The sequence below is a fragment of the Poeciliopsis prolifica genome, unplaced genomic scaffold (assembly GCF_027474105.1).
Source record: "Poeciliopsis prolifica strain line A6 unplaced genomic scaffold, Auburn_PproV2 SCAFFOLD030, whole genome shotgun sequence".
NCBI classification, from domain to species: Eukaryota; Metazoa; Chordata; class Actinopteri; order Cyprinodontiformes; family Poeciliidae; genus Poeciliopsis; species Poeciliopsis prolifica.
Window position 1 is genome coordinate 2,781,817 of NW_026562405.1, and position 24,212 is coordinate 2,806,028.

General features: G+C 36.9%; 1 protein-coding gene across 3 annotated transcripts in view; it reads left to right on the top strand.

Moving 5' to 3' along the window:
• The first annotated feature begins 13,525 nt into the window (after nucleotides 1-13,525).
• The window catches only part of LOC129372864 (metabotropic glutamate receptor 4-like), a 173,117-nt gene continuing 162,430 nt past the window's right edge, over nucleotides 13,526-24,212 (top strand). For 2 of the 3 annotated variants that reach the window (XM_055050405.1, XM_055050402.1), the window contains exon 1: nucleotides 13,526-14,025. The gene's annotated coding sequence lies outside the window, so the exon portion shown is untranslated. Of the gene's footprint in view, nucleotides 14,026-18,341; nucleotides 18,399-24,212 lie in introns of all 3 variants that reach the window. The other variant, XM_055050403.1, reaches the window with a different exon arrangement.

Here is a 24,212-nt window from a genome sequence, read left to right on the forward strand (position 1 = left end):
ACAGCTCTGCGGGCGTAAGGATATTGCCTAACGAGAGTTGAAGAATTTGAGTAGCAGTGACTGAAGCGGGGGAAATGCAACACCACGCTCTCTCTGACTGGAGTGAGCCGGTGAGGAAAACTAGCAGTTTGGCCTCAAACTAACTCGACTAGACCACTTGTGTGAGCCTGGTCTACGTTTCCCTCTCGTGTTGTTTTATCCAAAACTTTTAAAAACAGTGTTATTAAAGTAAAACAGTCTAAAATCACATAATGGAATGATTCGCGAAACTAACGGCTTCAGCACTGTAGGTAACGGACAGCGTCAGAAGGTTGTTAAATCTGATATTGCACCTATTTTACATGTAAAAAATCTACATCTTTATAAAATTATAACAACTTAAGAACAAGTTTAGGTTAACTCAGTTATTTATAAAACACAAATTTCGAATAGTTGTCACGACATTATACATACAAAGCAGCACTTTGTGTTTATTCCTCTAAATTATTTCCAGTCCAAATAGATAGATAGATAGATAGATAGATAGATAGATAGATAGATAGATAGATAGATAGATAGATAGATAGATAGATAGATAGATAGATAGATAGATAGATAGACAGACAGACAGACAGACAGACAGACAGACAGACAGACAGACAGACAGACAGACAGATAGCTAGATAAATTATTTTTACTTTAGAAATTCCATGATAATGGAACAATTTATTGACTAAAGTCTTCAAAATTTTACGCTTACATACATTTTCTCAGCATTTAGTAGCATTCCCTTTTAACTGTATAATTTGGGTCAACATTTTTGTTTCCCTACACAATAGTTTGCTGGAAATTCTGGCCCAATTCACCTGAGAGAACTGCTGGAACTAAGTCAGGTTTATTGGCTGCTTTGCTCACACATGCCACTAATTTAAGATCAAGGCTTTGTGATGGTCATGCCAAAACATTGACTTTAGTGTCCTAAAGCCTTTTTATAATCACTTAGTTAAATCATAGATTCGCTCTATAAAGTGAATCGATATGATAGATTTTCTGTTACTTCTCTTTATGTGCATCCTTAGAAACGGATCGGAAAATAAAAGGAAGGAAACGTTTACCTCCAGTCTTCTTCTAAGCAGTCATGGCAGTACTCTTTCCAGAGCTGAACCTGAAGTTTTTCTGCACTTTGTAGGACACACTCTAAGCAACTGTTGCAGATCTGCACTGTAAGGTTACAAGAGCACTAAATCTTCAGCATGTTTGAGAGGAACGATCGCATGGCCTCCCACTTTACAAGCAGTTTAACAGTCTGATAATCCACGTGGAAATTAAATAAAATAAGTGTTAGCATACCTCTATGCTGAATCTGATTAGTGACAAAAAACCCAAACAAATTCCTATGATTGACTCAATTGAAGGCTTAAGCTAGAAGGCTCATTAACTTGTATGCTATCTGTGGTAACTTACAACTTCCTCCAGTGTAAATTCACAGATCTGCGCTCTCTTTAAATATGCAATCCTGAACAAGGTAACTTGTTTAAAGACTTTAGATGGTATATTGGCTTTTACAATTCACTGTCTGCTTTAAAGACTAGGCTTAAGATGTTTCTTTTTGATAAAGATTATAATTAGAATGAGTTTATCGTGAGCTATCTCTATATTGCTATTGGCTTAGACTCCTGGAGGAAAAACTGACCACTTGTCTGGCAATTCTGCAACTTTCTCTCAGTTTATTTACTCATTATAGAAGTTATAAAAGAAACTTTGGTTTCTTTTTTTCTGTTTCTACTCAGACCCCAGTCGATCCTGGCAAATGGTCATTCACACTGAGCCGGGTTCTGATGGAGTTTTCTTCCTGTAAAAAGGGGAGTTTTCCTTTCCATCAGGGTTTTGATTCAAAGTCAGTGACACAATGCACTGTCACTAGATGGTCATCCAGTAGGAATGAATGCTACAACTCAATGACTCAATTCAGTCTATAGGTTTTCTTAGATAAAAATGTTTAAATCAATTTAAATAAACTGAACTTGTCTTCATTGTTTAATAACTTGAATATGTGTTTCATGAATTAAATGGACCTTTTTTTGTAATGTGCATTGAGATCACATGCTGTGAACTGGTACTATACAAATAAACATAATTCAATTGTGGCTTTCTGAACTGAGTTTTACCACTTATGTCTTTAATAACAAGGATCAAGATGAAAGACTGCTGTCTTTATATTACATATTACAAGGTGTGAGGCAGAGTGTCAATCAGAAATCCAGAAAAGAACAAAAGTGGCAGTACAGACGTCTAGTCTGGGCCACAAGAATTATTTACGATCAATCTCTCAGTGGCAGTGGACACTTCACTAGGAATACTTGACATATCTTCAAAAATAGTTTCTTCACATTCATCATTCTTTACACAGTTAGGACGATCAAAATAATTGTCTTAACATTAAATTAAAGAACACTTGATGTTCTTTAAATTTGTTAACTGTTTGGTTGGTGTATTTCTATTTTTATTTTGTATTTTATTCTTCTTATATTACCTTTGTTTCTAGTTTCTTATTTTCTCTTACTAAACCATATTGCCTTTGTTGCAGAAGCAGTTTCCTGCCAGGAATCAATACTGTTTCATCTAATCTAATTATTTATATTCCATGCAAGTTTCTCCCCACAGGTGCTGACATTTGAAGTCGCTCCTTACTGCCTCACAGCTTTTTTAAATGGCTCCCTGTTAAAAGACATATGCTTTAAAAAGTATTGAATATAACCACAATATATTTGTGTTAAACTCTGAATCCTGTCACATATAGAAAGAATGCTTTAGGAGCTTAATTCTTTCAAAGATTAACTGTCTTATATTAATGTCACAACATGGTGACAGTTTTAATAAATATGTAGAAAAAAACTTTATCTCCATCAACGAGTAAGCAACTTACTGAAAACCTACAGAGAGTACTGCATGGGTGACATTAATATCCAGATGTTGATAAAGAAATGCAAGTACAGAAAAAATCTTTTGAATACAAAATTCAGTCAATTATTTAACTTGATGTAAATTTACAAAACAGCAGTTGAGCGTGAGAAGATCATTCAAATAAACTGAGTTGTGGGAAGACATCAATAATTATATAAAAATCAATGCGAATAACATGTTGAAAAGGTAAACGAAAAAAAAATCTTAGCAATAGTTTCACATTGAGACAAATTAACTTACTTTTCTCTCTCTCTCTTTCTTTCTCTCTGTCTTTCAGGCAAACAAGAGCATGCCTTAGACCAGACATGTCCAAAGTCCGGCCCGGGGGCCAAATGCGGCCCGTGGTCAATTTTCATCCGGCTCGCAGCCTCCGTCATAGAATCAATAAAGCCTGGCCCGCGTGTAATACATTGGGCAGCAGCGCTGTGTTCTAAGTGCTGACATCTAGAGGCTCAAATAGGAACAGCAAATTAGTATGTGAGGCCCCCAATTTTCTAAAATGGCGGCAATTAGCAAAAGGAGGAAAGTTGACTGCGAGGGCCGACGGTTCAAAGATGGGTGGAAATTGGACTATTTCTTCATTGAAATACGTAACAACTGTGTCTGCCTCATTTGTAAAGAGACAGTGGCTGTTTTTAAAGAGTTCAATGTGAAGCGACATTATCAAACAAAACATGCTGAGGCATATGACAAGATCACAGGTAATGAACGCAGCGAGAAACTGAAACACCTTGAAGCTAGCTTAATCTCACAGCAGCAATATTTTACAAAAGCTCGAGAGTCAAACGAGAATGCTACAAAGGCTAGTTACGAGGTAGCAGCGCTGATCGCAAAGCATTGCAAACCTTTCACCGAGGGTGAATTTATCAAAGACTGTGTGATGACAGTGGTAAAAAATATCTGTCCTGAGAAGCAGCAAGAGTTTGCCAAAGTCTGCCTGGCACGTAACACTGTGGCGCGCAGGATTGAAGAAGTGTCATCGGATATCAAAAGACAATTGGGAATCAGAGGAAAGGAGTTTGACTTTTTTTCACTAGCTTGCGACGAAAGCACAGACGCCTCTGACACTGCTCAGTTACTTATTTTTTGAGAGGAGTGGACAACGAAATGAATATTACTGAAGAACTACTTGACTTACAGAGCCTGAAAAACCAAACGAGGAACAGATTTATTCTCTTCTGTTTGCGCTGCCGTGGTTAACATGAAACTCCCGTGGAATAAAATTTCTGGGATAATTAGATGACTGGCAAACAAAGCGGGTTAGCAACACTAATAAGTAACAAAGTAAGTGAGTTTCACCCATCACACTAATGCGGACAAGTCATCATTTTTCATTGACCTAAGTCTGAAAAACCGAAGTCGGGGGGGTTATGTTTATTGTTTATTATTCTGGAGTGAAAGCATGTAGGGTTGGACTGTAAGGTGCGCACTAGCTACACCGCTAGTGCGCACATCATCACCGTGCGTCCTGTCCCCGGGTCGCCAAGCGAGAAAGAGGTGTGCCAATCAACATTTATAGTTACTGTCATATTTTAAATGAGCCCTGCACTTGTTGATATGACAATTTCTCTGTTATTGTGTTTAAAAATTCTGTAAATATTAAACTCCCATTTTGAGATTTTTTTTATGTTTCAAATGTAATTTGCACCCAAGAGTACAATTACTTCTCTTCAACTGTTACAAAAATGTTAAAGTGTTAAAAAAGTGAAGTTAAATGAATATTTAATTTCAATTTTCAATGTCAATTGAATTTTGATATGTATGTTTCAAATGAACCAAAACATATGCTTAAGATGGCCGAAATTAAAATAAAAAAGCAAATGTGAAACACACAACAGCTCGCTGAAATGTATTTAAATTAATTGCTGTTATATGTAAAGAACGTCCGCCAAGGTTGGCCCCCCTATGTTTTTAACACACCAAATCTGGCTCCCTTTGCAAAAACTTTGGACACCCCTGCCTTAGACAATTAAACATAACAGTGCAGGGTCACACTAAAGGCTGCACTTTTGCTCTCTGCTGTTTCCACGGCAACCTGTTCTCTGCAAATCTCTGGTGTACCATTTTAATGCAAGGGAAGAGATTGCAGTCCCTTTCCTGTCCAACAGATGGCGCCCTCCGCTATAAGTGAATACGCCTCACTAGGTTTTTATACACATGACTGCATCATGAAGTATTTTCTCTTCAGAGACTCAATCATTTTTTTTTTTTTTTACATTCAGGTTCTTTATTTTAAATACTTGTTTTAGTGAGCTGTGAGCAGAAAATTATTGGAGTTTTTCTCATGTTCTACTTCCATGACTTACACATTGCTCCTTTAATGTATATATTATATTAGGTTCTGATGCTTCTTTCCTCCACAGTCTTTATTTTTATTTGACACACACTGTATAATATGCACTCATGGCCAGTACTGGGACCAATCAGAAAATGAGTGAAAAAGCAGTCAAAGTCTTAAAAAAAAGATGATTAAGGACCCGAAGAGAGTCTTAAGCACTGTTTTTATTAAGTCTGGTTCCTTGAACATAAAGTGGTTTAAAATCTTTGCTCAGTGTTGTCAGAGATACTGTCAGCCAGACATTCTGAGATGGGAGGAAATGTAGTGTTTACAGACTAGACTGAATCCCGAGGGGGAAAAAGCTCTTATTCTTAGAAACCATCTGAGGACATGATTTCGATTTCTGAGAAGTTGCTTTAACTTGTTGAACTAAATTGGCATTGATGCCAGTAAGACACACAATCAGATAAAACAGCACAGGCAAATAAACCAGTGGAGATTCAGAGAAAGACTGGGAAGTCTATAAGTGTAATCATTTAGATAGATTTTCCACTTAATGCGTTGTTTCACACCAAAGACCAAACCTTTAAGTGACTGTTTTTGAAATCAAAAGCTTGTCTAAAGAAATGTTCAGGTGAGTTACATGTTGTTAGATATACAGAATGGAGCAAAATAAAACTTCATCAATGTTTCCAGATAATGTACTACATAGTAAAAAAAAAAAAAAAAACATGACACCCATAGACTGGGTTTCTCCTCAAGAGAAAAGTGAACAAGAGGTCTGTTTTAGATTTAGTTGATGCAGTCCCAACTGGATTCTTCTGGTCAGGAAGGTCAAACTTGCGATCTGGTCCTTAGAGCAGATGATGCCAGTCCATCCTGAACAGTCCATCTGAAACCTTGGCTAAGCCAGAACAAACACATGTATGGGGGAACAAACAGTAAGTTGTTCTTCCATTTCATTTAAACAGTAATTTGAGAATCTAACTATGCAGCTAACACAAGAGTGGGTGTCTTGAGGTCATAGGTACATCTGGATCTCCCTATTGCAAAGCCTGCACACCCTCCAGTTTCTCAGCTTGGTTTAAACTTTCTGATTCTTGTTAATTAATGTGAATCTAATTTCATGCATGGATAGATGAGAATGACTTCTGCTATAGTTTTGCTTTCTTAAATGATTTGAGTCATTCTGTTCTCTTGCCATTTTGGAAGAACCACTCCCACTTGCCCTTCATGTTGTTTTCTCCATGGTCTAACCTTCTCCACCCCATAGCTCACCTGCTCTCTCTCTCTGCTAATGAGCCCTCTAGGTTTATAATCCCCCATCATCCCCTGGCTCATTTGTCAGATTGCCTCCATGTTACAAGCCTTTAGTTTCCATTATTATGTGTCTCAGCCTCTACCTTTCTCTTTCTTTTTCAAACCTCTTCTAATTATTTTAGATTTGGTTTGAATTTGTTAGAGGACTGCCTGCATAATTAGTGTGCAGCCTCAATTTTCCTGTTACCTAAATTAGAAAATAACTTTTAACATCTTACCTTCTCTACCATCATTTAAGGTCTTCAAAGTGATCACAAATATAGCTGAACAAATGACATAATTAAAGTCTTCAGTAGGAAATTACATAAGACTTTTGCACAAAGTAGTTTTACAAAAGCAGGTAATGCACTCCATTATTTCACATATAGGAGTTAGTTTATTTAGGTAGTGAAAATGTGTATTAGAGTGTCTTATCCTATACTCAAAGAAAAAAAGTGTGATGTAAAACAGACAGTATATTGCTGGCAGTCATATAAAAGATAAGCAGAATTGTCGCAACTGGAGTGTGGAGAAAAGTAAATGAGCCGGGAAATTTGGCTTTAGCGCTGTATCTCATAATAGGGCAATCCCTAAAGATAAAACGACACCAAGGGCTACGCAGCAGCTGAGGTTTGTTTAACAGACGAGTGTGAGGATATTGGAAACATTAACCTTTAAGCTCCTTTTTTCTCTCCAGGTAAATATGCACATTAATGACTAAATAAGCAGGAGACAGTGGAGTCCTGCCCAAGGGTAGAACAGACTGTGCTTGGCTTCAAAGATAAGAGAAGTTACCATGTTTAATTTGTTCTTTCTTTTTTTGACCTAATGTGGCATTGCTTCCTGTGAACATAGTCTTCATTTGAATTTTTGTTATTCAGGATCTTGTGTAAACTTGCCTTTTCTAAATTTTCCAAAAGAAAAGACATTGTTACAATCACTACCTATAACAAATTGTGTCAAAAGTTAAATTTACTTAGTAATTTGTTTTTTAAATGCAAAAATATGGTTTGTATACCATATATAGTGTCTGACAAAAATTACTTCTTTTCAATAACTCAAGCTTGGTCAGACTGGATGGAGAGTGAAAAGTAAACGTCAGTAGTGATGTATTGCCACAGATTTTTCGTATGATTAGCTTCAGCTTATTTTAACACTAACCCTAATTTCACTTAAATATTCAATAGCCATTGACTCAAAGGTCAAGATACTGACACAAAAGGTCAGTATCCTGCATTTTTTTGACACACCTGAATCAAATCATTGATGCTTAGCAGGCCTCTGAAGACCATTGGTATGGTCAGAAGATGTATACTACCAGGATGATGGACCAGTTTTACCACCAATTTTACCACCAAAACTCAAGCCTTTTGGAGTTTTTTTCCTCCCTGGACTATGCCTTGTTTTGCTCCTCCTGTCTTTAACTCTTACCAGCTATCATAGTCTTGCTTAAGAGAAACATTCCCACAGCATAATGCTTCCCCATCCCCATTTAATACTGGGGATATCATGTGCAGGGTATGCTTTATGCCACGTACCTGGATTTTGCAGTAGCCTACAGTTCAAACATTTTGGTTTTGAGTTCAGCTGAGCAGTATTTTATTTTGAAGTATAAAATGATCTTAAGACAGATGCCCACCACACATTTCAGATTTTAACTTTTAAATAAATCCTTCTTCCACTTTATTATAATGTACATAGATATATGTTCATCAGTCACTCAAAGTCATAATGCAATACAATGAAATTTGTGACTTAAAATTTACTGATGGTTATTTGCAAAATATTTTTGAAAACTACAAATCGTTTCCTTTCCACTTTCAAACCCATCAGTTTATGTTGGTTTGTCACAAATAGCCACAATAAAATGCTTTGAAGTTTGTGACTATACCATAACAGAATCAGAAAAATGTTGTGGTATTAACACTTTTGGATAACACTGTGTTTGGATGAAAATTTGAGACACGTTTAATGTTTTGGCGTTGATAAACGTGTTAACCACCAGGGGCTGCTCTTATTCTGGTTAGAGAAATCCCACACTGTGCTTCAAATTCCTGAAGATCGGTTTGACAATTCAAGAGTAAAACAATTATGTGTACCATAACACAACCACAAACTTTAGCAAAAGAAGCTAAAATGGTAAATTTGTAATTTCATTGTTTATAGAATTGTGATGTTTTTTTATCAGACAAAATCAGTTACATATTCCAAGAACTTGAGATTTTTAATTTAATAATTATAGTGATATATTTATGAGGATAATTAAACTGTCTTTGGTCTCATAAAATCAAAATTTCCTGACGACAACTTCATCTCCTTTATTAATTCCTTGGTTGATATCTTAATGATGTAACATCACAGAAGAGGTTGGATATTTGTGAGTTTGGGGGTTCACATCAAATAGATTGTTTTCTTTCTGTGCTTTTAGAAAAACTCATTGTAAGCTGGAAGAGGTCAAAAGGCTACACCTGCGACAACTGCCAGCATCTATCTGAACAAAATATATCCCGCATTTTTTCAGACTACATGACCTGGCTGCCATGCTCCATTGTTGTAACATATTGCTTCAAATAACAGAGGAAAAGTGACTCATTTGAGCGTCCTCCCACATTTTGGCTAGACTCTGTCTTGATGCTGTTGAATCAAACATTTGAAGCTTTTAGATTCTCAATATTAAAGGACCGGAGGCTTATTTGAATATTTTACACAAAAATCTGGCAATTAGATTTATTTTTTGTCTGCTAACTGAAAAGTAGACTTCACATATTTATTTAAATTTTAATTCAGCGGTTTGAAAAAAGCTGAATTAAAATTCAGCTTCATATCAGAAGCTAAATTGAAGACAAAAGTCCCATAAACAAAGTTTCTCTCAATCATACAAAATACAGCAGAACTTGCATTCTTTTCTGAAAGACATCAATAGAGAAATTTTTTCAAATCTTAGAATTTACATTTTGATTTGTTCCCTTAATGTTTCCATGGAAATGAAGACGTCTGGGGGCAGGCGATTATGCCTGAGTGGCTGGTCCTTTCGACTTGGATTTTCACTAGTGACTGGAATTAACATGGCTTAAATTCTCTCCGCCCCATAGCTAATTGAAACAAGTAATCTCCAGAGTTTGCCTTGCATAGAGGGATGGGGAGGACTCAGCAGCATTACACGTTATCCTCTCTGCAGACACGTTCCACAAAACAACAGCTCTGCTAGCAGGAAGCAAAGTGAAGCAACGATTGGCCTCCTGGAAGAAATAACTTTTATATTCATTCACCACAGCTGAATAAATCATTTGTGCTAACCATGCTGAACAGAAACATAACGCTGGTTTGAGGGGCTGACAGATGGAGGAAATCAAATGTTTTGACAAGTAATAAAATGACATAGAGCATGCTGTTCAATAATGTACACAAGCTAGCTCTGTCATTCTTTTGCATGACTTGTACGGTGACACCACAGCTCAGCAGAGTGTATAGTCAGCTCAAACGTTTGGTTGGAATTTGCTCCAGCAGAGGTGCTGATGAATATTCAGAGGCTCAGCTGCCTCGAGGGTCCTTAGAGACAAGGACCCCCACCTCCCTAGTCTTTACTTCTACACACACATACACTTCCCTTCACTTTTCTTTTGATCTGGTGGAGTGGGTCCAGCACTCCACAGGTGTGACCCACTCAGACCTGTGAAAGGCTCCACACAACACTCCGGCCTGTGATCAGGAAGGCAAAAGGAGCAGCTGCGCAAATCTGAGAAAGCAAAGGCTCAATTATCACCAGGGAGACGAGCCAATCAGGACAGCAGCAGTCACTGTCGCAGAGCTGGCCTGAAGAATAAGCAAACTGCACGGCTGCTTAGGGACCTCCTGCTTGTCGCAAGAGCCAAGACAGACATTTTAAAATGACATAATGAGAGGCATGCTTTAATACCCAAGTTAATGATTAATGGTGATTTCTTCTTATGTCTAGATTGTGGGCATAATTTTATACAAGGTGACAATGTTTAAGTGGATTAACAAGTCAAAGGTATTTGTCACATCATCCCCCTGAAGCAGTGGATTGGTCATAATGACTCAGCTCTTGAGTGGTTAAACTCATGTGACCAAAACAAGACCACTTTGCATATGAAGTCAATATCTGCTTTTCTCTGCTATGGGGGACATCCAGTGTCCATTTCGTTTGTGCTCTCACTTGAAAACATTGCTATATCTTTCTCAAAACATCTTTGTATTGTGCTCAATCTCTCCTCCTCAGCCTTAATGAAACAGCAGAATAGATTGAAAACAACCTCATTGAGCTAAACTGCAACACAACTGAGGTTTTACGTTTTCGCCCTCATTATTCTGCCAGCATCCTGGTCAACAAGTTATCTCATATTTCATGCCATTACTCCAGATCTCAAGCTTAAAGTGGAAAACTTGATCGTTATTTTAGATTCAGATCTCTCTTTAGATCAGTCGTTCCCAAAGATTTTCTGGGCCCCCTGATGGATTACAATAAAATCCCCCCAAAAAAGAAAAGAAAAAGTCAACTGGGTACACACATCGTTCAACTAGACATAAACCTATGCACATATTTTGTTTTCAAACTCCACTGAAGTTTATTTCACAGTTCAGGTTGCAACAAGACACACTCCAAACCATCTTTACAGTGAAACACTTTTGTGTGACTGTTTTTTTTTTTTCCCCATTCATCCATACTGCTCCCCCTCCCCCTGCAATAGCACTGAACCCCCCATAGGGGGCGAGCCCCACGCTTTGGGAATCACTGTTGTCATCAACATTTCACCAAAATAGAAACCATCAGCTAAGAATAATAATGATACTTAAATCCTTTTTAGCATCTCACAATCAATAAATAGTCTTTTATGATTTCTATATGAGCTCATCATTTGTGTCCTCTGCATTTGCTCCTTGTCTACTTTAAAATTCACAACCCCACAAGGACAACCGATACGGAAAATAAATGGAAAGATGTATTTTTGGCCTTTGTTTATAGTTACACTCACTAAATTGTAACATTACTGAAAAGTTCATTCATTTAAGTAATTTAATTCATTAAGTGAAACACATTATAGATTCATTACACACAGACTGATGTTTTCAAGCCTTTCTTGCCATTTATTATGTTATTACACTTACAGCAAATGAAAACACATGATTATAATATTACATCAGAGATGTTGAAGAAAACCTTAATGCAGAAATAACAATCTAATTAAAATGTTGTTTATTGCCTGCTTAAAGTTAGTTTTTTATAAAGGTGCCTTTAATCTGCAAAATAAGCTCTTTGGAAAACATATTGATTGAATAATTTTGTATTACTCTCCCTTTAAATGACTTTAATACTTTATATCATAGAGTTCAAATCAACAAATTTGACCTGCGTGTGACTGAATCATGTCTCAAGCACAAAAGAGACAAAGTCTTTTCAGTTGTTATGTTGCTGTGACCCTTTTCTATCTATTGTGCTCCTTTCATCCTCATCCTTAAGTCTGTTCAAATTTTTGTTTTGTTAGTTTGGCCTTCCAAGCCTACACATATTTCTAACTAAATTATTGTGTTTGTTTCATGTGCCTGGTGTACATGCTGCTTGTGGGTGTATCATTTCAACTTTAGTTAGAATTTTCTTGTTGCTTATTTGTTTCTAAGTTTTTGTTCTTGTTTATTTGTTCTGGATATGATGCTCAGCACTTTGACCAATGAGAACTGTGTTTATATGTGCTATATATTATATATTACTGTTATGGCCAATAATCAATATTTACCAATATTATATATAGTTCACTGTAGTTTTGGCACCTTTGGAGAAAAACCACCAGAAACAGATAAAGGTAAATATTGGTTGTTCATATCAGCCCACTTTTATTTATCAGATTAATACCGATATTTTTCTGTGAACAAAACATTAAACTTCCCCCAAATGAGGATTCTGAAACAATACTTAAGGAAATGGTTCACCATTGAAGAATGGAGCTGGAGCTTACTGGTCCTTTTTGTTTATTTGAAGTACTTCAGTGTCTGTGTGAAATATAAGTTCTCTTGAGACAGGCAAGATTTTTATATTTTCCACAAAACTTCAAGTCAGCCCTTATAGCCACGATTACCCATGATTACCCTCTACATTTTTTTCTAGATAATCACACATCATGTTTGGTTCACAACAGCAATATTTTCAGCTATTCAAATATTTTGTCCCACGTGAAAGACTAAATATCCTAAGTTTTCTTAAGAACCGTGGTGGAATGCTTTGTAGGAAGTGGGCCCTCGAATAACGTCATGCAAGCCTGAAACAGTCCTGCACAGAAGCCAATATGCAAGAAAAAAAAAGACACGAACGTCTTTTGTTTTTGCTTTTTCCCACCAAATTACGACATACGACGGTCTTCAGGTAATAACATTGAGTAGTTTTAGCCACGCTTGATTAAAAAATAATTTATCATTTTTCTTCTTTTTTTCCAGAATAATATTGGACACACAGAGCGTCGTACTTTCACAAGCAGGCTTGAGTGTGGCATCCCACACGCACACTTACAAAACACAAACCTATAGTCTCCAGATTGAGTTTTCGCACTCAGTGATTGGACTTGATGTTCGTCATGGTTTACGCACAGCATCCCAACCGCTTTGAGACTCGACTTACTGCATAGGCTGCGGCAACACCTGTAACGTGCGTGACGAGCCACAACCGACGTAGTGGAAACAACAAAACTAATCCTGTTTCATCAGGAGCTTAAAAATGAATTTATTACAGCAGTGTGTTAATTATGAGTTTGATGCATTTTGCTTCAACAAGATGTCATGCAGCTACACTTTTACAAATAGTTTACATGGTTTCAACAGATCTATGGACACGGACAGATGCAACCCCTCACAGTAAGGAGGAGAAGGCACGAGGTGCTGAAATCAATGTCAAAATTAATATTCTTGCATGTCTGCTACTGATTAAAACGTCGGCAAAGTGCTGTTGATATGCTGCAGTTTGTCATTCAAACGTTTCTCCTTTTCAGCGATGCCGTGTTTCCTCCCCTGATGAAGGCGGTGGGTTGGGGTTGCATTTAACATCAATCACATCCAGAGCACGGAGCGCACGCAGTCTTCAGTCTATCAGTTGGAGAGTGTATGGTCTCGCCTGGGGTGTCGGATATGCGCTCCTCTCCTGTTTTATCTTGTTGAAACAAATCTGATGCCCTTTTCGCTGGAAAAGCGTCGGGGAGTAGCTCCACCGGACCTTCCCTTTCCCCCCCTCACGCGAACAAAGCCTGAAGTTGGGACTTGAGGAGTTTTCAGCACCACTTTTTCGTGGACAGCGCTCGCAATGAATTCCAGAGATCGACGCAGCCTCGAAATGCGTTTGGATTCCCGCTGGATACTATTGAGTTACAGTGTTTTTTCACTGAAAGCACAACCGTAGTTTTTCAGGAAACCTTCTATTCTTCTAATATTCTAGCAGAAAAATGAACGTTTTTTCCTTGGATATGGGTCACTCCATGTAGATTCCCTGTGGGCAGGAGAGCTGGGTAAGTACCGAGAAAATACAAACAAACAACAAACATTATTTATTGTAATCAAATGTTTAGAAAGCATCGTGACTTCCATCTACCTAACTGTTTGATGTGCGCATTTCTGGTCGTTTGGGTTACATGACAATGTGCGAACCACCTAAAATATTTGAATGCGTCTTCAAGTGATTAACAGCTAACACATTTAGATCAGTTGCGCAAAGTAAACCCGCGCATTGGGTTTGAAAGCAGTGCAACGCCCTGAACTGTAAGTGTATTGATTTTTTCCCCTTTTCTTTAGCGTGCTAAGGCGCAGCGTTATGCGTGGAGCTCTGTGCCTCGTTGCGCTGCAGAGGCGCCTGAAGTCTCACGGAATATGATAAAAGAATGACTCAACGTGGAAACTGCTGCAGCCGCGGGGTTTTCATAATTATAGTTACAGTTCTGAACGACCTGATTAACCGTGGATGAATCTTCTCTTTGTGCATGAACCGATCCTGTTTGAATCTGAAAAGGCGCAAACAGCCGCTTTCTCAGCATCACCCCCAAGATCTGATCTTATCTCATCCCCACCTCTCACCTCGGGTCCCCCCTGTCAGCCTCAAGAACAAGTTGAATCAAGCCGAGGGCAGGAGAGGGGAGCGGGATTGTGGGTGGTGGGGCACCCTATAGTGCTTGGGTGGTATTCTCTCGAGAGTGCGTTGGAGGTGGTGAAGGGTTGCCAATCACTGGAGATGTGCAGATGTGCACCCTCTTATTAATGTGAGCCAAGCACAAGGCAGTGCTGAAGCTGCAACCCAGAGCTAACTTTAATGGGTTGTCTGTCGACAGTAGTGTATTTTATTCCGAACTTGCACCGTCTATGCTTGTCTAAAGGCATGTAACCAAAGGCTAAAGTTCGTTGTCAGGGTTCATAAAATGAGTAAGAACCTGACTCACAAATAAATCCTGGTTTTAATACTGGTTTCTATTTTGAGGTGCTCCCAGGGGCCTTTTTGCTGTGCCACAGATTAGCTCTGTGCTGTAGCGCTCTCACAGGTTCAATTCATGGAGGGGTGCTGCTATGATTACAGCCAAATATGCCATTGTATGCATTCCCTCAGAACTTACAGGCGAGGAGGGAAATGCTCCTCATATCAATGCATAATTATCTCAAAAGTGAGACTCAGCAGAAAAAAGGCTTTTAATTTGGCCTCATCCAGGCTTTGAGGTCCCATGAGGTGGATTTTCTGTCTTGCATTGGGTTTTTCTTGTTGGTGTGTTCTTGAGTGACTGATAGCCTACCTGGCTTTAGCAACAAAGCGTGCAAAGAAATCTCCCCTAGAGAGAGATTGAGGGGAATATTTTGGGTGTAGATTGTGTAGTTGGCAGGGAGGCTTTTCAACCAGCCTTAGATTTACTTTGCCAAGCTTTGCTTTGCTTATCTTGTCCTCTGAGTTAGTTTAGCAAGTGCAGACTCAGCAACTAAGGCCTCTGCTTTGCCTGATGCGAAGTTATCTTTAATATGTCATGTGCTAGAATGTAAGAAGCTATGAAGAGATACTGTAGCACAGCCTCATTCTCTGTTTAATAATACAGCAGGACTCGGCAGCACACTGTGGATTAGCAAGCCTGCAAAATGCAGACTTCTCTGCATTTCACTCTGCTGGCAAAGAGGTCAAACAATGAACATGTTGCATTCATTTCACAGAAACTATGATGATCAAAGTGTGTGAAATCTCTTTAGGAAAAATAGGAATGTTTGATCCTGCTTTTCAGACATAATCCCAAGCAGTCGAAGATTTTACTCTAGCTGATTTTACTCACAAATCTTTCAGACAGGCTACAACAAACAAACATGTGCACTGCTTCTCAAAACAGACCTGTGGTCAAAATCCCCACAGACCTGCGTTGTTCCCCTTTTACGAAAGCTTGTGGGGCAAAATGTGTGCACAGACCGTGGAGCCCAGGTTCCAGCTTCATCCTCCTCCTGGCAGACGCCATCTGCTCAGCGAGGGAGGTTTTCCAAGCGGTTCCATACAGTAAAGACAGGCGACGTGGGGGATGTGGCTGATGTCTACGATCTACTGAAGTCCTAAAGCCTTAGAAATGGCTAATCTTTTTAAGACAGGAAGATGCCAGTGATTTTGTTTCCCTAAACCTATCTATCTGTTTTTATTATTTTACATGGTTACAGTCTGTACAGGGATATGTACTGAAAACCTATTTATTCCTTATGATAATGACTACTTTGTATTTAGGGAAATTAACTCTGTCTTGGGTTAATGGAATTTTTTTTTCTCCTCGTAACAAGATATCACATAAGCAGTCAGTATTTTCTCTTATTGTTCTAGTTTTCCTATTGAATTAGGATCTAAATGTGAAAAAGCAACAGGTACAAAACATACTATCATTTAGCAGCTTAACGTCAATTATGAATGCAGTGTTTGTTATTTGGCCTCCACTGATCAGACAGATCCTCCCACATAACCCCAGTTCTAGTTCTTATTGTATTTCTATTATGTCATTTATTCCATATTAACATCAAAATAATAAAAATTATTGACATTGATGGAAAAACATCAACAAAAAAAGATGCAAACGAGGTATGTTGTGTGTTTCCTGAGTCATCACAAACAGATTCTTCCTGAAGCTGCATTGTGTGAAATGGAGTGTGAAATGAGTGCACTTAACATCCTTGCAGTGGATTATGCACATCATCTTACACAAGGGGTTGAAAACATTTTACCTTCTGCCATCCTTTGAAATTCACCTCTCCTGAAGTTTTACAATGTTCCCTTATGTAGATTCAGTTTTTTCTAACTCAGTTCATTCTCAGACATCCACACTGAAATACCATGAAATAACTATTGAGGTTTACCTAAAAAACGCATTGGTGCATCATTATTGAATCCAAAATTGTTCATTGTTGTAAACACAGAAACCCACTCTCACACTCAACTCTTTTTATTTCTCAATTGTTTTGTTTTCTCATGCAAAGTGCAAGCTATTGAGGAAGTGCAATACCTGCTTCAACAAACAAATAATGGTCTCCTCTTTTATAGAACCTCAACACCATTTCAGGTGTATTTTCAAAGTATTTTCTACTCTTGAGGTCATATTGTTGAAATAAACTGCCAGTTACACAGGAATTATAATTTAGCCAAGCAACAACCATGCTTTGCAGAAGTATTTATACCGTTTGAATTATTCCCCTTTGTGTCATGCTATAGCTGCATTTTTCATGGCAAGGAAATCTAAAAAGTGTGATAGTAAAATTTGGATATTGTTTTATAACCCGGCCCTAATTTAAACATTTCCAAAACAATTTCTCTTAAATATCTATTGTATTTATCAGTCTTTATGATACTATATGTTCACTGATGTTGTTTACCTCTAATAGATACAACATCTGCTCTTATACTAAGATAAAAACTATACACAAAGTGTGTGTATAAATGACTAGTTATTCATAAGGTGACTTCTGAATGCAATCGGTGCTGAATTTCTTTTAGAGCTGAATTTTAAAATGGCTGAATACAAAAGTTAATTGCAATTTCAAGAGATTTACTTAGTAAAAAATCAATGACTATAGTTCCTTTTCATTCCACTTCACAGTTATGCATTACTCTCTGCAGGTCTATCATATTAAATCCAATAATATTAATTCAAGTCTGTGGTTGTAACATGGCAAAATCTGAAATATTTCATGGAGTATGACTCCTTTTTGGAAGGCACTGTATTAACTTGTAATTTCTCATGCTGATTTTGTCCCTGTGACTAATAGCTGGTTATTATTTATACAGCTGAAGCTGCTGGAGGTTGAAGTATTGGCTTGAACTACTTGATATGCAGTTTTACTCACAGGGACACTTCTACTTCTCATTTCCTCTGTTATTAGGAAGTCCCTGAATAATTCTCTAACTATCACAGACAGAAAGAAAAAAGTAGACCTGAGATACATTTAATTTTCATTTTACTTTTTAATTTTTAATCCCAATCAAATCCTGTAATGATTAGCTGAATATTTACTGAAATCAACAAATATGTGTGATTTAAGTAAAAAACTGCTCTTTAATGCAGCTGTGACAATGAAGAATTCTTTGAAACAATTATATTTTGACTGTCAGTTTACAACAAAGGTGTTTTACCAAACAAATAGTATCCAGTCTTTTAATTTTTGAATAGTCTGAGAAGTTACACACTTTTGCAAGTGAAGATGCTTTATTTCAGTATCAAGTACAATAAATTTGAAATATTTTTCCAAATGTATCTTTCTTTTATTGCCTTCTGTTTTAGTGCCATGCATATTTAAATAAACTTTGTTACCTTCTTCTCCCTTTGATGAAACGAAGGGTTCAACTTTGAAATTCCTGCACTGCACCAACAGCCCTGTGAAAAGCAAATAAAAGGTAAAGGCATATACTTTTTTTTTTTTTTTTTTTACGTCAATATTTTATGAAAATCTGTCTGAGGATTTTTATTTATTTATTTTTCCTTTTTTTTTTTTTTTTTTGGCCAAAAGCGGTACTACTCTTTGCACCAATGTTATTCACATATACAGGCAGTAGTAGCCCCCATCACAGAGTAGAAATGGATATCACTTTCAATTTTACTTTTTCCAGTCTAAGTGGCCTCAGCGGGCCACAATGGTGCAGGAAAAATACTGCATTTTGAGTAAAAAGGACTGCCAAGATCACTGCTACAACCTCATTTTCAAAAACTGGTGCAATAGGTAGCTGCATTCATCTGCCCACAGGTCTAGATTTGCTGGAAATGAGTGGAACATGCTCACTTTTCCTTCTGTGAGCGGGCTACAAGGAAACATCATGCTGGAAACTCCACAAACTCTGCAGCAGGGGAAGATGAAACGGATGGACAGTAAATGGAACGTCTCCGTTTCTGGAGGTGTATCACACTGGACTGCATAAGAAAAAATAAAGTTTAACATTTATATCTGCTTATACAAGTGTGCCTAAAGAAGTAATAATTTAAGTTTTTTATTTATCAGGTAATTAAGTTGTAAAAACTTAAATTGCATAGATTTCTAAATATAGATTGATATATTTCATATGTCTATTTCTGGTAATTTAGATGATTATGGCTCACAGTTAATCCACAATTCAGAAGTATTTTTAATACAGAATTAAAAGACTACTAAAAGTACATCCGTGAACTGCACAGTGGACTTAGTAATTATTTTTATTGGCTTTATTTTTACACTAATTACTGCATCAGTGCATCATGGCAGCGAGCCAGACATTTCTGGTGGTCTGGCGAGAGTTGGGGACGTAGATCGCAAATAACAACTGTACATGTGTATTCTGTTATTTATTTAATATGGAATATGCATGATGGAACAGTGGCAGCACAGCTCAAATACAGATTTTTTTTTAAAAAAGAGACTGTTGATACCAGAAGAGTACATATTTTTGCACACTTTTCAGACTGTGGTTATTTTTTCCCCTCCATTTTTCTTTTGTCATTCAAAATTTAAACAGTTTTTAAAATCTTTATTTACTCTCTTAGATATAATATTTTGTAAAAATAAATAAATATGTATATATAAATAAAAGGACTGCCTATTTTAGACATGGACTCCAAAAACAATGTGGCAGCTCAGTAGTAAACTTGCAGAAAGGCTTCAAATGCCAGACTGGATGCCAGATTAATTGGTGACACAAGATTGTTCTGTGCTGTGAATGTGAATGTGCATGGAAAAAAGATTTTGTTATTGTAGTATGAGCACTTTGGTTTCATTCTGGGATCAAAACATGATGAAAAGCTAGATAAGATGCAGTGTTGGTATTCACAGCAGTAATAACATGCAAGAAACCTCAATTTTTCTTTTATTCTCAGTTTGCTAGATTAATGAATCCTGCCTCAAGCATACCCTTCAAAAACTATAGGTGTCTCACCACTGTGAAAGGATAATGACACTCTTTGCTCTGTGAAATAATGGCTTTTATACATTCTGATGTTAAACTGTGCTTCAGTTTCCTCATGTAATTAATCCTTACAGGTCTTTTCCCCAGCCCATTTCTCATTGTGAGTGTGTCTTTGTTGGACAAAAAAAAATCTTTCAAATATTTGAAACTACAGTTTCAGAAATCAGTCTCCATGTGACATATTTTCACTATTTGAAACACATTAAAACATTACTGGAGGTCTTCATTTGGTTGTTGTTTTAATTACATGGTTACAACATATAATAATGAGCAAGACTGAAAAGCACCTATATGTTACTTTTCATTGTTAACCTTAGTCTTGCTTCTTTGTCTTTGCTGAACCCTCCAGACCACCTGTTTTTTCTATTTTAACATTTAAATGAATAAATTTCATAACATAAACATATGGAGTCATCCACAGAGCTAAAGGCTGTATATTAATGAGCAACAAACAAATACAGCCTTTTCTTTACACAAAATTATGGCTGCAACAAACAAAGCAGCTGCAGACTTTTGTGCTGAACCTATTTCAGTCCTTATCCTTTTCTACCAAAAGAGTGACATTCACAATGATGCCAGAGATGAGAGGCTTGGCTGAGAATGAGAGATGTGTCACTGGTGATATTACCTTTAGCTGTTGCATCCTATTTTCCCAAACTATCACCTGTAATTTCTTTTCCTGCTATTCCTGCACGGTTGTGTAATGTCTGCTGATTTCAGTGTTTCCCCTGTGATGCATTTGCATAATGAAATAATAGAAAAGAAGCCAACACATACTCCTTGTTCAAGAACCATATGTGTAACCATAGATAGAAAGATGGATGGATGGGTGGTGCTTTCCACCTCTGAATGTGGGTGAGAACTGTGTAATCATGAAGTGCACTCTGCATGTTCTGTTCGTGCTCATTTTGAATCAGAATGGTCATCTTTAAATGCACCCTATCATTTTTCTTCAGTTCTTTATAATAGTAGTGATACATACTGTTCCCACTTATTTATCATATATCTTTTTTTTTTTTACTGCTAGAGCTCCAGTTGGCGCCGCTAGTAACTTAACATCAGGTCGAAAGGGAGTATTTCACTTCTTGGTTGTTTCTCTATTTTCACCCAACAGTGAGAGTAAATGTCGATATTCTTGTAGCTGAGGAGACGTTAACCCACTGAAGCTCAGAAAACACCAGATTTTCTGCTGATAGTAATTTATCCAGGATATGTGCTGTATGTATGTATTTTGTTTATATATATATATATATATATATATATATATATATATATATATATATATATATATATATATATATATATATATATATATATATATATATATTTTACATGTGTTTTGGGGGCAGAGCAGTAAATTAAGAGCACGGCTTTAGAAAAAAAGGTAAAACAAAAACAAAATATAGTTATTTACATGAAACATAAAAAAAACTATCTGGGAACATTTTTCAAAAGACCAGTAGATTTATGCAGTGCTTACAAATGAACAGTGGTTTTCAAATGTAAAAAATGGGTTTCTAGCTTAATATATGATATATCTGTTTTTGAATTATATTTCTTGTCATTTAATATAAGAGGAAATCCTCCATCTTATACATTGTTTCCAGTGCAGTTGGAAAAAAAATGCTTTAAATGTATTTATTCTTGGCAGATGGAGTGTTTGTCAAACTTAATGTTTCAAATTTAAATATTATTCAAAGATAACACAACTAATCATAAAATAAAGTTTTCAAATCAAAATCTCAAACCTACATTGTTTTACTGCGTAAAAAAACGATTAACCCCCAAACCTTATGTATAGTTTCGCCACCCTAAGCAGCAACAATTGCTATCAAACGTTTGCAATAACAAGAAATAAAAGCTTGAGGAATTTTGTAAGTGTAATGAATCTGTATAATATCTGGGATCACTTTCTAAAATAAGGAGCAACAAGTTTTGAACTTTTTTTGATATTCAATTTTCTTAGATACACCTTTATAAAATGGCAAGGATTGACTGAAGTAATGCTGGATGAAAAGTTGTCTTCAGCTTTTTAATTTGTATTACATTCACATTCTCACCTCAGAACTTCCAATTTTCAATCAAAAGAAAAACCTTCAACACTTTCTGAGCTCTGAATACAGACTGGACTTGTTTGAAGGCTTTTTTCACCAACTCTTTATTTTTAATTTTGACAGCATAATATATAGTACAGTGTAACCTGTACTTGTCAACAAAACATGTTAGTGTTTGAATGCATAAAAGAGCAGTGCTTTGTTACTCAATTATATTGCTAATAATTAGCCCATTCACTGAGTGCAAATATTTATAAATCTGTCTTCATCTTTAAATTGTAATGGCAATTTGAGTGGAAAGTGCTAAAAGCAAAATAAAATGCAACAAAATACTTAAAAAGATTTATTTTTGTCAGTACAATGTTTATTTGTGAATACTTGCCATTATTGGCAGATGAGTTTTGTGAACTGATCTGTTGTGATCATATTTGCTGAAATGTCACTGAGACATACAGTTCAGAAAAATGTAAACTGTACAGAAGCTTAGGTTGCAACCAGAGTTGTGTGTTTCAGCAATGTCATTAACACATCCAATATTTTAATGACATTTCTCTTCACCCCTCCAGCACACTTCCTCCTAAGGATGGAAATGACTCAGCCAAAGATCATTAAAGATATATGGTCCAACATAAATGTCAGTTTTCACTCTGTATTATAATTGGCTGTTATAATACAGTAACTATATCACAAAAATCCCATGATATGTGTTTAAAATGCTGCTTTTATTCTAGTTTTCATGAGTAATCTACTTCTCAAGTGGCAGCGTCCCTCGAGGATTTGTGATGAAGGCACCTTCTGAGCACAGCGATGTCAGGGAGGCTCGTATAGTAAAATATGTCTTTGGTTTGATGGAAAAATATATTTATATGTCTGCCACTTTTGAGCTTAACTTGAGACTGTCCATTAAGCAAACTGCTTATTGAGTGAATTTCAGTTCAGATGGTTAATTGCAATTTGCACTGAAGCTGTGCTGATGCATTGCTTTTAGCATCATTTTCCAAAAACCCAGAAAAAAACAACACAGGTCTGATGGTGGTAGATGTTGATTTTAGGTTGTTTTTTGGACTCCTGCTGCAGAAATCGAGATCACTTCGCAGCCATCACTTTTCGACATGGGTGTTAATAAAGTGGCTGCAATTATTGGCTCAGACATGTGCATTGCAAATGGAACCCTGGGCTTTTACATGGGGAAAACACAGGTTCTTATACACTCTGCCGGCAGGAAGGAAGGCGTTTGACTCAAAAAAAAAAATGACTCGGCTCAGAAATAGATTGCTGGGGTTGCTCTGATGAGATTAGTGTGTTGCAGGTTCGGGAGAATTGACAGCACGTAGATGGGGCTCTATGGCGGCTATAAGGCTGATATACCCTAAAATTAGCATCTCTGGGCACTAAGGCGAAGCCTGAATCCTCTGATGGCCTGTGGTGATTCATTTAACTTTGCAACGGCTGATTAAACTGTCTCTGCCACCTTTTTAGCAGAGCATGACGGGATGACACTTTGACATATGGAACCTGCTTCGTTTTGAATTTGCACTTTGCCGTTTAGAGCTATCAGTGGCACCTGTGTATGAAAGTAAAACTTGTAATCATCGGCACAGATGTGCAAGCAGCCCCACAAAGGCGAACTGGCTGGATTCAATTTAAGGGATGATCTCACTCAGCTGGAACTTGTAAACTGCAATTCTGTTTTGTGATTGTGTCTGTAAATGAATTTGAACATGTCACCTGTACATGCATTCTTCTTCAAGCTTTCTTTCAGCTTCGATAAGTGTGAAAATAAACAACCCTGGAGAGAAGTGAAGGAACAAACATGTTAAAATAATGTACAGCATTTGTATTTTTGTCATCTTACCAAATAGGTAGCTTTATCAGACTTATCTCTACGCACACATGAGAATGTTCTCTGAACCGTGGTCTTTTAATCTTCAGCGCGTGGCTAACATTAACAAGGTGTTCCAAAAATAAAATGAAAACACCACATCTCCAACTAACTGTGGCATTTGTACACGCTAAAGACAGAATGTTATTTATTGAGCTGTGTGAATCTGTGTCTTAACCCATCCACCTACACTTTGCATGGAGAGCTTAAAAACCATATGTAGATGCTACAGAGAGGCATGCACGCACACTTACAGGTCAGTATAAGAAAAATTCTTCATGCTCAGACTGAAAAACAATTATTACAACATGCTACATGTTGAACTTATTTCATGTGAATATA